Source organism: Oryza sativa, chromosome 10 (genome assembly GCF_034140825.1).
Source record: "Oryza sativa Japonica Group chromosome 10, ASM3414082v1".
Classification (NCBI taxonomy): Eukaryota; Viridiplantae; Streptophyta; class Magnoliopsida; order Poales; family Poaceae; genus Oryza; species Oryza sativa.
The window spans coordinates 5657461-5674941 of NC_089044.1; the positions used below are offsets into that span (position 1 = coordinate 5657461).

The 17481-nt window shown below is 44.6% G+C and overlaps 1 long non-coding RNA gene across 1 annotated transcript; it reads left to right on the top strand.

Annotated features, from left to right (window-relative positions):
• The first annotated feature begins 14601 nt into the window (after positions 1 to 14601).
• On the top strand, positions 14602 to 17105 carry LOC136353631 (uncharacterized). Its single transcript, XR_010736970.1, has 3 exons — positions 14602 to 15193; positions 15665 to 15745; positions 16881 to 17105. It is a non-coding gene; the product is annotated as an uncharacterized lncRNA (long non-coding RNA).
• The last annotated feature ends 376 nt before the right edge of the window (positions 17106 to 17481 follow it).

The following is a 17481-nucleotide window of genomic DNA, read 5'->3' on the forward strand; positions in this document are numbered from 1 at the left end:
TTCCGAACTGATTTGTGCATAAAATCCTCGTCCAGGAATCAGCCGAGGTACACAAACTGACAATTTAATATACAAATCCATCATAATAACTAAACCGATAAATACTTACTTAAGAGGCACTTAGTCCTCACCAAGAAGAAAACTGCAGCGGAAAATAAAATCTAGCGAAGCTCCGGCTCCACTCCCACAGGCAGCTCAACTGGGGTATAAGCCAAACGTCTTCTCCTTCTGGATCCTTTTTCTTCAACTGAGGTTGATTGATTATTGCAAGAATGAGCATATGACATACTCAACAAGCCACACAGCAAATATGCAAGTGCACAAGGATTCCAAAGGATGGCATAATATAGGCTCATTTGCAAAAGCAGCATTTAGCAAAGATTTAAGATAGGTAAAACAGTAGAGTAGTTAATCATCAATTTTAATCAACACTGAACAGCACACCTATGCCGCTCAGGCCCAACCATCCTGAACAACCATACCCGGCTGTACAGATCTAACTCCAAACCAGGAGCTAAGCAAATTATTACCAGGTATAACATCCATAATTATTGCGAGAGGTGTGAGACTAATCACGAAAAACATTGCTCAACCCACCCATAACCGCGGGTACGGCTATTCGAATAGTTTAAACTCTGATCAGAGGTGTACCACTGTACCCACAAGACACGATTCCACACATGTTGCCATGCCCCGAAATACCACCACGGCATTGCAAAGGGGGAAATCGTGACAATACCCTTTGCACAACACAACTCAAAACAGTGCACCGTTCCTGGATCATAATCACCCCCTTATAAACAAGGCATGGACTCCCCAGCGACCCCCATGGACTTCTCGCCACTTCTCAGTCTGGCGCACTATAATGAATCACGCTATACAAAAGATAAAGCCGTTGCCCACGCTGGCTTGTGGTTGGCACGATAAATGTTTCACAACAGTAGCTCGCGAACCGGTCCTTAATTGTTATGAGCACAACCATCAAAACCATATGCTCACAACCCACCTTAACCAGGTTTTAATTATCAGTTAATTAACATCACACGATTAACCATCGTGAGCTACCATTAAATATAACCATAAATAATAATGTAGTATATATGATTCATCCCATTAGTGAGATAATGTTTCTAAGCATTGCTAAGCAATTATATATATATAACATTTAGCTGAACCAAACCAATACATAAGGTTCAAGCTAATCAATTTATTACCCAAGGTATCAAGGAATAGGGCATTCAATGCAAATTGGCCATAACAAAGGAATAGGTTCACACCACCCGATGACATTCGAAAATAAATGCACAGTTGAAATAAATAGAGAATTTAAATATAGGATCAACATGCTCAAAGGATTGTGTTTAGGATCTGTGTGACTTGCCTTGCAATAATCGGTCTTCAATTAATCTTCTTGATCACTTCCGACGCACTCACGAACCTTCGCAACGACGGAAACGACAAGCTAACACGCAAAACGAAGAAAAAGACTAATAAAAACCAAATAAACAGTACATAAAAAGTAAACAAACATGTAGATCATAATTTTAGATGAATTATGAGACTTGAACGGCCTCATTCTGACTTCAAATGAATTTATTATGAATTTTACAAGATTAAATCTAATTAAAGCCCATTTGAAAAAGAATTAAATAAATTTAATTCAATTTATGGACAATTTTAATATGTAGATCTTTATTTTATAAAAATTTAGCAACTTGAACCACTTGAAACGGATCTACGGTTATTTAGTTATGATTTTCAGAAGATTTAATCTACGGGAAAAAGAAAAACCGATGACGTCATGCTGACATCACCCATGGCCGAACCAAGATGGCGACCTCGCCGGAGATAGAGCGGTCGGCTGCGGAATTGGAGGGCATCTACGCGTAGAGGACATCGAGACGAACCCGATGGTACTCACCACGACGTCAAACGATGCACGACGACGGCCGGCGACTAGAAGGAAGGCGGCGACGGCTCGGGTCGACGGCGACGAGGGGGCTCCGGTGGTCGGCGGCGAAGGAGGATGGGCGGCCGAGGTTCCTCACCTCCGTGCGCACCTAACGGCGGCGACGGCAAGCGGCGGCGACGACGGAGGCGGCGGCGCGACAATGCCGAAGACGGCCGGCGGCGGCGGCGAACTTGGCACACACGGCGACGGCGCTAGGAGGCACGGGAGAAGTCGGGAAAAGAGGCAAACGAGAGAGGACGACGAGGGGATGCTTTATAAGGCATTGGATTGAAGAGATCGGACTCCAAACGAGAGGAATCGCTTCGGGAAATCAAAAACTCGGTTTTGGAGATAAACTCGAAAACGAGTTTGATTCGGATAAAATACCCAACGATTTGCTCCGATTCTTGGGGGAAAAGATAGAGGAGGATGAGAGGATCAAAACCCCTCAAAAATCCGGAAGAAACGGGGTCGGATTGGGTGGGATTTGGGGCGGCAAGACGGCGAGGCGTGGCCGGCTCGAGCTCTGCCTGGCAGCCGGCTGGAGAAGATGACACTGTAGCAGGGAAGAAAAGTAGACTTTTCCGGCTGGGCTTCATTTCCTCGGCCCGATTGAAGGAGGGAGGCAAAACAGACTTTGACAGGGAGAGAGAGAGAGGAGGGCGGCTCGGCTGCAGCTGGGCCGATTGGGCCGGTTCGGCCGCGCGGAGAGAGAAAGATGTTGGGCCGGATTCGGCCCAACGACTTAGGGAAGGATTTAAAAACTTTTTCCAATTAAAATAATCACTTAAATGATCTTTCAATTGTTAAAAATACTTCCAATGCTCAAATAATTCCAAGAAAAATCTTGAAAATACTTGGACACTAAAAGTACTTAACAAAATTATAATTAGACCATTTAATGATTAATTTAATATGTGGGTAATTACTGAAATGCTCTTTGTATGCTTAAAATTAATAATTGAGCTCCGAAAAATCCGAGAATATTCCAGAGAGTATAATTAACCATGGAGAATTTAATAAAAATTAAATCCATCCATGCTTTATATTTAGGAAATTTTATTTCCCACATTTAACTTCACTTGTAAATTAATGAACATTTATTATAAATTCTATTAATAATTTATTAAATAATTTATAAATCCTGAAACAAAAATCAGGATGTGACAATCATGCTTTGATCAATCAGTTCGGGGTCTTTGTCAATACATTGTCAAACGTGATGAAGACAATAGCTGATGGTTCGATAGCTGAGCATCAGGCTACAGGCCCGGTTTACTTGCAAGGAGGCGTCTTCCCGAATTATCGATCTTTGGTCACCGATGTTCAGCCAGTTGTGCAGGCGGCTCCCTCTGTTGCACCAACAACTCAACCAACGGTGCCAGCATCAACTCCCTTACCCGCTACGTCAGCCATGGCGCCAGGTCAGCCGATGAACCCTCGGTTGTTAATGAGGGAGCATCCACAGCCTACTGGGCAGACCGCGAATCAGCCGACCCAAGATCAGGTTGCTGCCATGTTTTTGCCACCTCCACCTATTGTTGATCCAGTGCAGCAGCAGCCGATTCAGCAGACACCACCGATCCAGCCGGTTATACAGCTGATCCAACAACAGGTCATGCAACCAGCTCAGCAAGCACCATCAACTCAGCAGCATCTCCAACCGATTCAGCAAGCACTGCCAATGCAGCGGCTTCAGCCGATCCAACAGATTCCGGTGCGACAGCAGATCGTTCAGCCGATTCAGCACCCGAGGTCGGCCAATGCATCGGCCGGGTTCGCGGCACCTGGGGGGCAACCTGCGCAGCAATTCGTGAACCAAATCGTCCCAGAGCATTTGGTTCACCATGCACAGCCGGATGGCACCGCGGTACCTCAGATAGTCCCCGAGCACTTGGTACACAACATTCAGCCGAATCTTCATAACTACCAAGGGGGTAACTTGAGCTATCAGTATCAGCCTCCTTCCCCACAAGCCCAATATCAGCCAGGGGGATCGGCTCAGCAACAGTTCGCGCCTCAGTTCGGTCAATTCGAGCCCGTGCAGCAACAACCGCAAGGAGCAGCTCAGCAACGACCATGGGCCGATGTGATTGCCGATGTAATGAGGGAACAATTTGGACTTAAACCAAAAGAAACTGGAAGTTTGTATCGGCAGCCTTACCCTGAGTGGTTTGAAAGAGTTCCTATTCCCAATCGGTTTAAAGTTCCAGATTTCTGCAAGTTTTCAGGACAAGAGGGCGTGTCAACTTATGAGCACATCAGCCGATTCCTTGCTCAGTGTGGTGAAGCATCGGCTGTAGACGCCTTGAGAGTTAGGTTGTTCTGAATGGGTGAGGAGCAAAAAGGTTATACCATGCCAATGGGTGAAAAGTCCTGGAAAAAAGGAGAAGTATGATTTTGATATCACCAAAGCTGACAAGATTTTCGATTTGCTACTCCGAGAAAAGCATATTCAACTTCCTGCTGGTCATACGATCCCATCGGCTGAGGAATTAGGCAAGAGGAGATATTGCAAATGGCATAATTCTGGGTCTCATTCTAACCAATGATTGCAAGGTCTTTAGACAGCAAATCCAGGTGGCCATTGAAGGGGGAAAGATTAAGTTTGATGATTCCAAGAAGCTGATAAAGGTCGATGGGAACCCTTTTCCTGTTAACATGATGCATATAGCTAGTCAAGCAGCCGATGGGGCCCGTGCAAAGGGTTTCCAAGTATATTCGGCTAAGATTATCAATAAGTATCAAAGGAAGTATGATAAGTAGCAGGAGAGGCGTTATGAAGAGTACGACGATGGTTTTGATCCTCATTGGGGTTGTGAGTTCTTTAGATTCTGCTAGAATGAAGGGATGAGATTGCCATCCATTGAAAACTGTCCTGGGTGTGGTGATGTCGTCGAGAGCTCAAGCCAACCACATAATAGGGATGATCGGCTGAGACGAACAAAACTCCCTATTCATCAAAGATTGGGTCCGATGAATCAAGATCATAGCCGAGAGGACGAGGTGATTAGGAAGAATCAATGGTGTCCTTCTGGTATTTTCACAAAGAATTAGAAAAGGAGGGTCCAGAGATTGAGGAGCAGGGAACGTTTTCAGAAGGTTGAAGAGGAAATCAATCATCGGCTGAGGAAACCAAAACCAAGACAGGAGTGGCGTGTCAAGAGTCAGGTCCCCACAGCCGATGATGCTGCGGCCGATGAGGTGAAGAGGTTGGCAAAAGGAAAGAGTGTTACTGCGGCACCAATCAATATGGTCTTTACATTGCCAGCTGAGTTCGGGATCGACCAGGCCGATGTCGATGAAGTGGAGGAAGCGTCGGCTAAGTTGGTCCTGTCACCAGAACAAGCAGTATTCGCGAAACCCGAGGGGACAGAGAATCGGCATCTTAAACCATTATATATAAACGGCTACGTCAATGGAAAGCCGATGTCTAAAATGATGGCCGATGGTGGGGCCACGGTGAATTTGATGCCTTATGCTACGTTCAAGAAGATGGGTAGGAATGCCGAGGATCTTATCAAGACAAATGTGGTGCTCAAAGATTTTGGTGGTAATCCATCGGAGACCAAAGGTGTTCTAAATGTAGAGCTGACAGTCGGTAGCAAGACTATTCCTACCACGTTTTTTGTTATCGATGGGAAGGGTTCATACAGCTTGTTGCTTGGAAGGGATTGGATTCATGCCAATTGTTGCATCCCTTCGACTATGCATCAATGCTTGATTCAATGGCAAGGCGACAAGATATAGATCGTGCCAGCCGACAGGTCAATTAATGTTGCCAGTGCCGATTTAGCCCTTTGGGAGATGGATGGCCTTGATTGTTTATCTGGAAAAGTCTGGGATGGAGATTTTCTAAAAGTGTCCGATTCTGATATACAGCCAATCGAAGATGGAGAACCCAAGCTATTACTTTGAGGGCGTTGTAGAGGGTTCAAATGTCTACGCTAAGGATACAGTAGATGATCTCGATGACAAGAAAGGTCAAGGTTTTATGTCGGCCGATGATTTGGAAGAAATGGACATAGGTCCAGGTGATCGGCCAAGGCCGACATTCATTAGCAAAAATTTGTCTCCAGAGTTTAGAACCAAGTTGATAGAGCTCCTAAAAGAGTTTAGAGATTGCTTCGCTTGGGAGTATTATGAGATGCCCGTACTCAGCCGATCGATCGTCGAGCATCGGCTACCTATCAAGCCTGGGGTTAGGCCACGTCAGCAACCTCCGAGGAGATGTAAAGCCGATATGCTCGAACCTGTTAAGGCTGAGATTAAACGATTGTATGTCGCTTTTTTTATTCATCCCTGCCGATATGTTGAATGGGTCTCTAGCATAGTTCAGTTATTAAAAAGAATGGCAAGGTCAGGGTGTGCATTGATTTTTGAGATTTGAATAAAGCTACACCAAAGGACGAATATCCAATGCCAGTAGCCGATTAGCTGGTTGATGCTGCGTTAGGGAATAAGATTTTGAGTTTTATGGATGGAAACGCAGGGTATAATCAGATCTTTATGGCTGAGGAAGATATCCATAAGACGGCTTTTAGATGTCCTGGTGCAATCGGCTTATTTGAATGGGTTGTCATGACTTTCGGCTTAAAGTGTGCTGGAGCAACATATCAACGGGCCATCAACTATATATATCATGATTTAATCGGCTGGTTGGTTGAAGTTTATATTGACGATGTGGTTGTTAAGTCTAAAGAAGTGGAGGACCACATAGCTGATTTAAGGAAAGTGTTCGAGAGAACCAGGAAGTATGGCTTGAAGATAAATCCAACAAAATGTGCTTTTGGTGTGTCGGCTGGCCAGTTTTTGGGATTTCTTGTTCATGAAAGGGGGATTGAGGTAACCCAAAGGAGCGTTAATGCGATCAAGAAAATCCAGCCCCCAGAAAATAAGACGGAGCTACAAGAGATGATCGGCAAGATAAATTTTGTTAGAAGGTTTATCTCTAATTTGTCTAGAAGGTTGGAACCTTTTACACCCTTATTGAGGTTAAAAGCCGATCAACAATTCACTTGGGGGGCAGAGCAGCAAAAGGCTTTGGACAATATCAAGGAGTATCTCAGCTCTTCTCCTGTTTTGATTCCCCCACAGAAAGGAATATCGTTTAGGTTATATTTATCGGCTGGCGAGAAGTCAATCGGCTCGGTTCTGATTCAAGAATTGGAGGGGAAGGAGCGAGTTGTGTTTTATCTCAATCGACGGCTCTTCGATGCTGAGACTCGGTATTCTCCTGTGGAGAAGTTATGCTTGTGCCTGTATTTTTCGTGTACGAGGTTGAGGCATTATCTATTATCTAACGAGTGCACTGTTATATGCAAAGCCGATGTAGTCAGGTACATGCTGTCGGCTCCAATATTAAAGGGACGAGTTGGAAAGTGGATATTTTCTTTGACTGAGTTTAATCTTCGAAATGAATCACCGAAGGCGATTAAGGGACAAGCTATAGCCGATTTTATTGTGGAACATCGAGATGATTCAATCGGCTCGGTTGAAATAATGCCATGGACTTTATTCTTTGATGGATCGGTATGCATCATGGTTGTGGCATCGGCTTAGTTATAATTTCCCCTAGGGGGGCATGTTTCGAGTTCGCTTATACTATTAAACCATATGCAACTAATAATCAGGCTAAATATGAAGCAGTGCTCAAGGGGTTGCAATTACTTAAGGAAGTTGAAGCCAATTCCGTTCAAATCATGGGGGATTCATTGTTGGTAATCAGCCAATTGGCAGGGGAATATGAATGCAAGAACGATACGTTGATGGTTTATAATGAGAAGTGCCTGGAACTAATGAAAGGGTTTCGGCGGGTCACCTTGAAGCATGTATCTCGAGAACAAAATCTTGAAACTAATGATTTGGCCCAGAGGCATCGGGGTATAAGCCGATGATCAAGGATGTTAAAGTTGAGATTGCAGTTATATCAGCCGATGACTGGAGGTATGATGTACATCAGTATTTGAGTAATCCCTCTCAATCGGCTTCTAGGAAATTAAGATACAAGACATTAAAGTATACATTGTTGGATGATGAGCTTTATTATCGGACGATTGATGGGGTATTGCTTAAGTGCTTGAGTACCGATCAGGCTAAGGTTGCAATCGGCGAAGTTCATGAAGGGTTCTGTGGTACTCATCAATCGGCTCATAAGATGAAGTGGTTGCTTCAACGTGCAGGGTACTTTTGGCCGACGATGCTGGAGGATTGTTTCAGATATTATAAGGGGTGTCAGGTTTGTCAGAAGTTTGGAGCAATTCAGCGAGCACCAGCGTCGGCCATGAATCCTATTATTAAACCATGGCCGTTAAGAGGTTGGGGAATTGATATGATCGGCATGATAAACCCACCATCAAGTAAAGGACATAAATTTATATTGGTGGCGACTGATTATTTCACCAAGTGGGTAGAGGCAATTCCTTTGAAGAAGGTTGATTCGGGGGATGCTATTCAGTTTGTTCAAGAGCATATAATCTATCGATTTGGTCTTCCTCAAACTATCACTATGGATCAAGGTTCAATCTTCGTGTCCGATGAGTTTGTTCAGTTTGCCGATAGCGTGGGTATCAAGTTGTTGAATTCTTCACCTTATTATGCACAAGCTAACGGGCAAGCCGAGGCATCTAATAAGAGTTTGATTAAGTTGATCAAGCGGAAGATTTCTGATTATCCTCGGCAGTGGCATACTCGATTGGCCGAAGCGTTATGGTCTTATAGGATGGCTTGTCATGGATCGATCCAAGTTCCTCCTTATAAACTTGTTTATGGGCATGAGGCTGTTTTGCCATAGGAACTTAGAATCGGTTCTCGATGAACGGAGTTGCAAAATGATTTAACAGCCGATGAATATTACAATCTTATGGCTGATGAGAGGGAGGATTTGGTTCAGTCACGATTACGAGCCCTTGCGAAGGTTACTAAGGATAAGAAATGTGTTGCTCGGCATTATAATAAGAAAGTTGTGCCTAAAGATTTTTCGGAAGGAGAGCTTGTATGGAAGCTGATTTTGCCAATTGGTTCCCGTGATAGTAAATTCGGCAAGTGGTCGCCGAATTGGGAAGGACCGTTCCAAATTCATAAGGTTGTTTCTAAAGGAGCATATATGTTGCAAGGGCTTGACGGGGAGGTTTATGGACGAGCACTCAATGGCAAATATTTGAAGAAATATTACCCAAGTGTGTGGGTTCACGCATGATCGACTACTATTGTCGATACATGACAGCCGATGTGTTTACATCGCCTTGAGATGACCGATATTGTTATATCGCCCTTAGTTGTTTTTCAAATGTAATCGGTTGTGGTTCGCCGATGTACAATGGCCCATATTGTTATATCGCCCTTAGTTGTTTTTCAAATGTAATCTGTTATGGTTTGCCGATGTACAATGGCCGATATTGTTATATCGCCCTTAGTAGTTTTATAATTTTATCAATGCTCTTGACATTGTAAAACTAGGGGGGCATATATCTATCAAAATGCAGTGAATACAGTGAAATTTTTTTGGAATTTTTTTAGCAAATTTCACAGTCATATTAATCGGTGCAAAGGGTTGTTAAGATGATAAAGTATCAGAATGTCTTGGCCGATTACAAAAATTCTAAGCCCTATTACACAAAGGTTACTGCGATAAATATTGTTAGATAGCCGATATCGCTTTCTGCCTAATTTGCTCGACCTCCTCTATAGCTTGGGCATCTTGAGCATCAGTTCCAGGGATAACTTTCAGGGATTTGGTCAGCTCAGCAACATGCTTAATAGCCGATTTGAGTCTCGCTTTCTGTTCTTCGATAGACTTGGGGAGATCGGCTAGCTTATTGTGTTCTATATCCAGCTCGGCGTTACATTCTTCAAGTTGTGCTAAGAGGTCGATCTTGCGAGCCTCAAGCCGATCGATGCTAGACTTGATTGGGCCTTCAGATAATTGATCAAGTTTGGATTTTTCTTCATGCACATGTTGTCGGTTGGCTTGGATAGTGGCCTCAATGTCCTTGCGTTCTCGCCGTTCGGCTAGTCTTAACTTGGCTTTCTCCAGTTTGAATTGGTGTTGCTCAAGGTAAACAGCTGGAGTAAGGATATCGGCTAACTCATCTGGGATTAAGGCTTGAATCTCATGCAGCCGAGCCCTGATTGAGCCACAGTCAACTACCAAGCTATCTAGCGATGATGCTTCTAGCCGATCCAAAATACTTCCTAGAGTCTTCTTTACGTCATCAGATAAAGGAGCCAATGCTTTGCTTGTGATATCTTCTTCTCCTTCATCAAGATAGTCTTTGATGTCAAAAGAGAAAAGATCGGCTAGGACCTATGGTGACAATTTAGAAGTAGTTAGAGGTTAAACAATTGTAGCCGATCTAAATGTTTGTTAGAAGAAACTTACTGGGATAGCAGGAACAGCTGGTTGTTCTTCTTCCTCGATGTGATGACTTCCCACGGCTGAAGGGGTCTGATCACTTGATGATGGTTGGACGGGAGAAGAAGGAGGAGGTGAAGGCTGAAAGGAAACAAGTGTAAGATAGAACCGGCTAAAAGCTAACTAATGAAAGTTAAAACCGTCTTACTTGTGGAGCTGGCTTCGATGTTGTTGCAGCCGATCTCTTTTTCACTGCAGTCTTCTTTTTCTGCAATTATAAGACTTGGGAATGATTGGCTATAAGATAAAAAATCATGAAAGGGATTAACAAGAAATACTTACCCTTGAGAAATGAACTGGGGCAGAAGGAGTTGGGGAGGTTTGCTTAGGCGAAGCCGATGGTGTTCTGTCGGTATCACTTACCTCGGCTGCGGCCTGATCAACCTCATCTTCAATGACCTCTTCATCCAGAGCTTGTTCGATGGATGGATCCAGGGCAGGCAGATCATCAGCTGGCTTGGTTTTCTTTGTCTTCTTCTTCTTAATTGGGGCTATGATGCTTACAGCCGACGATCTGGTTTTCCTCTTTTTGCCAGCATTGGCTGGTTCTCTAACGAGCCCTTGAAGAAGAGCTGAGGTCTTGGGGGCATCATAGCCGATAACCGGAGGGGATAGTCCACCTCCGTTAGGAATCAAACCTGGGGCATATTGGATATCTTTGCCACTGTTACTTTGATGAGGAGGGGAAGATTCTGTTGTCTGCAAACCAAAAGGACGATTGGTTAAGATTAATCGGCTGGACAGTTATTTAAATAAAATTGAGCAAAGTTAGAGATTTACTTGAGGGACAACATCTGGAAAGAGGTCTGTCATATACATTGATGCTGGTTGGTGGAATAAATGCAGTTTCCATTCACCCCACCACCTATCAAAGCTTTTGCTTCTGAATGTTGCTAGTTCTATGTTGTCAATGCTGCCCAGAGGGGGTCCTTGAAGGTTAAGCAGCTGATCCATCATCAGGGTTGATGAAATCCCTCCTCGGCATTGGATCTTGTCAGCAAAGAACAAGCCGATTGGGAGTTGGCCCATTCCGAGTTGTCTGGCTGAGCTCATTAGATGATAAAATTCATAAGAAGCTTGGATGTTTCTTCCTTGATGAATGCCAACAGGAAGGATACATGGGCTGATTGCAGCTGAGAAGATTTCTCTGGATGATTGGTACACTTCATGGTTGATGTCTTCGAATCTGAAGTCCACTGGGTGCTCAAGTTGTGCAGAGTCTTCATAAAGGAACCAGATTCTAGCATCTTTCTGAAAGCCTTCATAGAAGCTACAAAACCAATCCTTGAGCAGTTCAGCCGATAGTTTTGCTCCAGCGTCAACTGGTGTAGAAGCGTATTCTCCATATGATGTGCATCTCCGATGAGTACACTCTTCCCCGTCATCATCTATAATCGGCTCTAGTCTTGGAAATTCTGCTTCTAACACAGATGGCCGATTGACAACCTTCATGACTACCAAGTTTAGCCAGGTTTGCGGTAGCCACCAGGGTCCACCTGCTCCAACTACTGAGCTGACTGCTATCTTAGCCGATGCATTGCTCAACATCTGGTATAGATAGCCGAGGAGAATTTTGCCCAAGGGGAATTGTCTCTTTGTTTCAAGAGCTTCAGCTAAAAATTGCCAGTTGGTTGTGGGGCCGCAACTTGATCCACAAAAGAGAAATTTTTCTAGCCACATTAGTAGGAAAGCCACATGTTCTCGAGGGGTGACCGAACCCTAGCCCATGTATGCTGCCACATAGCCTGACCAACCTCCTATACTTTTGGTCTTGAAATCATATTGGTTCTTCGTGTTCAAACTCATAGGGTTGGCAGATGAGGTAACATGCAGACCTGTGATCATACTGATTAGTTGGGGTCATCAGCCCTTGATTGAACAGAAAGGCATTGGTGGTGTTTGACCAGAAGTAAGAAGCAGCTGCCATCAGGGGTTCATCTTTGGCTGAATTCACTATAGTAAGGTCAAGTGCTTGGCCGATTCCAATTTCATCCTAGTGAACTTTCTTGCTGTCCGATACACGTTTGAACCATGTGGTCCAGCTCTTTTCTGGTGGAACTTTCTCTAGGGATGGCCAGAATTTAAAGGTGTTCTTCCAGTGACCTAGATCTGGGTTGGTTAATCTGAAGGGGATCCTATTGGTTTCACCAATGATGAACTCGGTGGGGTCTGGATTGCCGACTGGGCCAAGAAAATAGTGATTTTCATGCGACAGGCTGGGAATCGCAACTAGGTTGGAAATGTGCTACAAATCCAAAGCAATTCAGAGGGAGAAGGCGATATCAGATTGGAGAAAATCGGTTTGCTACTAAAGAAGGGGATTTAGCCGACGAAAACTTACCTCAGCGTATTCGGCCGATGGTGCACCGGGTGGGCTGGCAGAAGACGACATTGGTGCGGGCGGAGATCTCGCCGGGGAAGAAGTCGCCTAGGAATCGCCTTTACGCCGGAAGAATCGCCGGAGAAGAGAGAGAAAAGGTTTCGCTTAAGCGGTGAAAACGGAGGTCACGACGTGAGATTTCTCGGGGGTAACGGTTAGTATTTAAAGCACTGGAATAACGGTCAAAAGTGGCGGAGTGCGAAACTTGCTCGGAGTCGGCTTGCAGCAAATCCGGAACATTATCAAATATCCCGGACTTGGGGGGCATGTGTTAACAACCAAATTTGGTAGCATTTGTATCAGGAAAGAGGATTTGATCAAAGCGGAGTTGGAGGCGGAGATCGTGTTCGGAAACAGAGCAAGAATCGGCTGGAGTCCGGATCCGCTATGGTTAGGATCGGCTGAGTCTGAGTCATGCTAAATAAGCCGATATAGCCGATTCCGACAATACGACTTGTACGCGACATCGGGTTCAAGTTGATGTGCTTCAAGATGATGGCCACGCATGGATAGAGTCCTGGGAAGGCAATTGTATCTATTAATTAGGATATTTTATGTAAATCCCTTATAGATAAGTGTGGGCAAAAGTCTGCCGCAAAGACTTGTGGTATCTTAGAGTTTGTTAGAGATAATGGTTGTGTCCGGTATGGGCATATCTTGTGATCCTCGGGTATAAATAGACCCTGAGCCCTATGTAATTTTTAACACACACGTTCAGTACAATTTCGGCGCATCGCCACCCTTTTGCTTTAGTTTTGTTTCGACGAGTTCTTGCTTTCGGGTTGAGCTGCATCGATTTCGATCTTCAATAAGAGGTAAAATTCGTTATGACGGATTGCATTCTCAGGATTAGTGCTTCCATCTTTATGATACTCTAATCTCGTTTATGTAATTCATCAAGTTATCATATATCTTACATAATCTCTAACAATATCTCTATCTGTCGGTGATATGGGCCCGGGGTATCATGTTTAGAGGGAGGAGGCTGCCCCCCAAGGCCACGTGGCCCTCCCCCGAGGGGAGTGAGGCCCGAGGTGGGGTGGCGGCCACTCCTTCCCAAAGACTAATCGGAGGAGGCTGCCCCCAAGGCCACGTGGCCCTCCCCCGAGGGGAGTGGGGCCCGAGGTAGGGCGGCGGCCACTCCTTCCCAAAGACTAGTCAGAGGAGGCCGCCCCCAAGGCCACGTGGCCCTCCCCGGAGAGGAGTCAGGCCCGATGTGGGGTAGCGGCCACTCCTTTCCAAAGACTAGTCGGAGGAGGCTGTCACATCCTGATTTTTGTTTCAGGATTTATAAATTATTTAATAAATTATTATTAGAATTTATATTAAATGTTCATTAATTTACAAGTGAAGTTAAATGTGGGAAATAAAATTTCCTAAATATAAAGCATGGATGGATTTAATTTTTATTAAATTCTCCATGGTTAATTATACTCTCTGGAATTTTCTCGGATTTTTCGGAGCTCAATTCCTAATTTTAATTATACAAAGAGCAGTTTAGCAATTATTTAAATATTAAATTAATCATTAAATGGTCTAATTATAATTTTGTTAAGTACTTTTAGTGTCCAAGTATTTTCAGGATTTTTCTTGAAATTATTTGAGCATTGGAAGTATTTTTAACAATTGAAAGATCATTTAAGTGATTATTTTAATTGGAAAAAGTTTTTAAATCCTTCCCTAAGTCGTTGGGCCGAATCCGGCCCAACTCTTTCTCTCTCCGCGCGGCCAAACCGGCCCAATCAGCCCAGCAGCCGCCGGCCTCCCCTCTTCTCTCTGTCAAAGTCTGTTTTGCCTCCCTCCTTCAATCGGGCCGAGGAAATGAAGCCCAGCCGGAAAAGTCTACTTTTCCTCCCTGCTACAGTGTCATCTTCTCCAGCCGGCTGCCAGGCAGAGCTCGAGCCGGCCACGCCTCGCCGTCTTGCCGCCCCAAATCCCACCCAATCCGACCCCGTTTCTTCCGGATTTTTGAGGGGTTTTGATCCTCTCATCCTCCTCTATCTTTTCCCCTATGAATCGGAGCAAATCGTTGGGTATTTTATCCGAATCAAACTCGTTTTCGAGTTTATCTCCAAAACCGAGTTTTTGATTTCCCGAAGCGATTCCTCTCGTTTGGAGTCCGATCTCTTCAATCCAAGCTTATATAAAGCATCCCCTCGTCGCCCTCTTTCGTTTGCCCCCTCTCCCGTGGCCTCTCGTGCCTTGTAGCGCCGCCACCACACCACCCAACCCGCCGCCACCGCCGGCCAACCTCCGGCCACGCCGCGCCGCCGCCTCCGCCGTCGCCGCCGCTTGCCGCCATCGCCAAAAGGTGCGCCAAGGGGAGGGGAAGCCCGGCCACCCGTCCTTCTTCGCCGCCGGCCACCGGAGAGCCGCCGCCGCCGGTGAACCGAGCCGCCGCCGCCATCCTCTCGTTGCCAGCCGTCATCCGTCGTCGTTCGTCGCGTTGGTGAGTACCGTTGCGTTCGTCTCGTCGTTCTCTTCGCATAGGTGTCCTCCAAAATCCCGGCTGACCACCCTAGCTCCGGCGAGGTCGCCACCCGTGCTGTGGCTGCCATGGATGATGTCAGCATGACGTCATCGGTTTTTCTTTTTCCCGTTTTTCTAATAGATTAAATCTTCGGAAAATCATAACTAAATAACCGTAGATCCGTTTCAGGTGGTTCAAGTTGCTAAATTTTTCTAAAATAAAGATCTACATATTAAAATTGTCCATAAATTGAATTAAATTTATTTAATTCTTTTTAAATGGGCTTTAATTAGATTTAATCTTGTAAAATTCATAATAAATTCATTGGAAGTCAGAATGAGGCCGTTCAAGTCTCATAATTCATCTAAAATCATGATCTACGTGTTTGTTTACTTTTTATGTACTATTTATTTGGTTTTTATTAGTCTTTTTCTTCGTTTTGCGTGTTAGCTTGTCGTTTCCGTCGTTGCGAAGGTTCGTGGGTGCGTCGGAAGTGATCAAGAAGATTAATTGAAGACCGATTATTGCAAGGCAAGTCACACAGATCCTAAACACAATCCTTTGAGCATGTTGATCCTATATTTAAATTCTCTATTTATTTCAACTGTGCATTTATTTTCGAATGTCACCGGGTGGTGTGAACCTATTCCTTTGTTATGGCCAATTTGCATTGAATGCCCTATTCCTTGATACCTTGGGTAATAAATTGATTAGCTTGAACCTTATGTATTGGTTCGGTTCAGCAAAATGTTATATATATAATTGCTTAGCAATGCTTAGAAACATTAGCTCACTAATGGGATGAATCATATATACTATATTATTATTTATGGTTATATTTAATGGTAGCTCACGATGGTTAATCGTGTTATGATAATTAATTGGTAATTAAAAATATGATTAATGGTGGGTTGTGAGCACATGGTTTTGAAGGTCGTGCTCATGGCAATTAAGGACCGGTTCGCGAGCTACTGTTGTGAAACATTTATCGTGCCAACCACAAGCCAGCGTGGGCAACGGCTTTATCTTTTGTATAGCATGATTCATTATAGTGCGCCAGACTGAGAAGTGGCGAGAAGTCCATGGGGGTCGCTGGGGAGTCCATGCCTTGTTTATAAGGGGGTGACTATGATCCGGGAACGATGCACTGTTTTGAGTTGTGTTGTGCAAAGGGTATTGTCACGATTTCCCCCTTTGCAATGCCGTGGTGGTATTTCGGGGCATGGCAACATGTGTGGAATCGTGTCTTGTGGGTACAGTGGTACACCTCTGGCCAGAGTAAAACTATTCGAATAGTCGTGCCCGCGGTTATGGGCGAGTTGAGCAATGTTTTTCGTGATTAGTCTCACACCTCTCACAATAAATATGGATGTTAATACTTGGTAATAATTTGCTTAGCTCCTGGTTTGGAGTTAGATCTGTACAGCCGGGTATGGTTGTTCAGGATGGTTGGGCCTGAGCAGCATGGGTGTGCTGTTCAGTGTTGACTAAAGTTGATGATTAATGACTCTACTGTTTTACTTCTCTTAAATGTTTTGCTAAATGCTGCTTTCGCAAATGAGCTTATATTATGCCATCATTTGGAATCCTTGTGCACTTGCATATTTCCTGTGTGGCTTGTTGAGTATGTCATATGCTCATTCTTGCAATAATCAATCAACCTCAGTTGAAGAAAAAGGATCCAGAAGGAGAAGACGTTTGGCTTATACCCCAGTTGAGCTGCCTGTGGGAGTGGAGCTGAAGCTATCGCTAGACCGTTAATTCCGCTGCTGTTTTCTTTTCTTTTGTAAGTATTAATGATATTATTATGATGGATTTGTATATTAAATTGTCAGTTTGTGTACCTCGGCTGATTCCTGGACGAGGATTTTATGCACAAATAAGTTCGGAAATTATTAGTGAATTTTCGGGCGTGACAGAGGCCGCCCCCCGATGCCACGTGGCCCTCCCCGGAGGGGAGTCAGGCCCGAGGTGGGGTGGCGGCCACTCTTTCCCGCTCTGGTCAAAGCAAGGCTCCCGTTTCCCGGTGTAATAGGAGCCCAAAAGTCTTCACCCATTAAATGGTGACTGACAGGGCCACCCCCCGTGTCAGGCGGCAAGATTTGACAGGCCCCATCATCAAGACGACGTGCGCTTGGCTTCCCAAGTCAAGAGACAAGACATGCATTTAATGCAAAGATTATAATACTTCTCAACCGGATCTAGGTTAGGTTGTTGGGCCCATGTGGTAATCCCTTGAGGTATAAAAGGAGGTCCAGGCCTAGTAG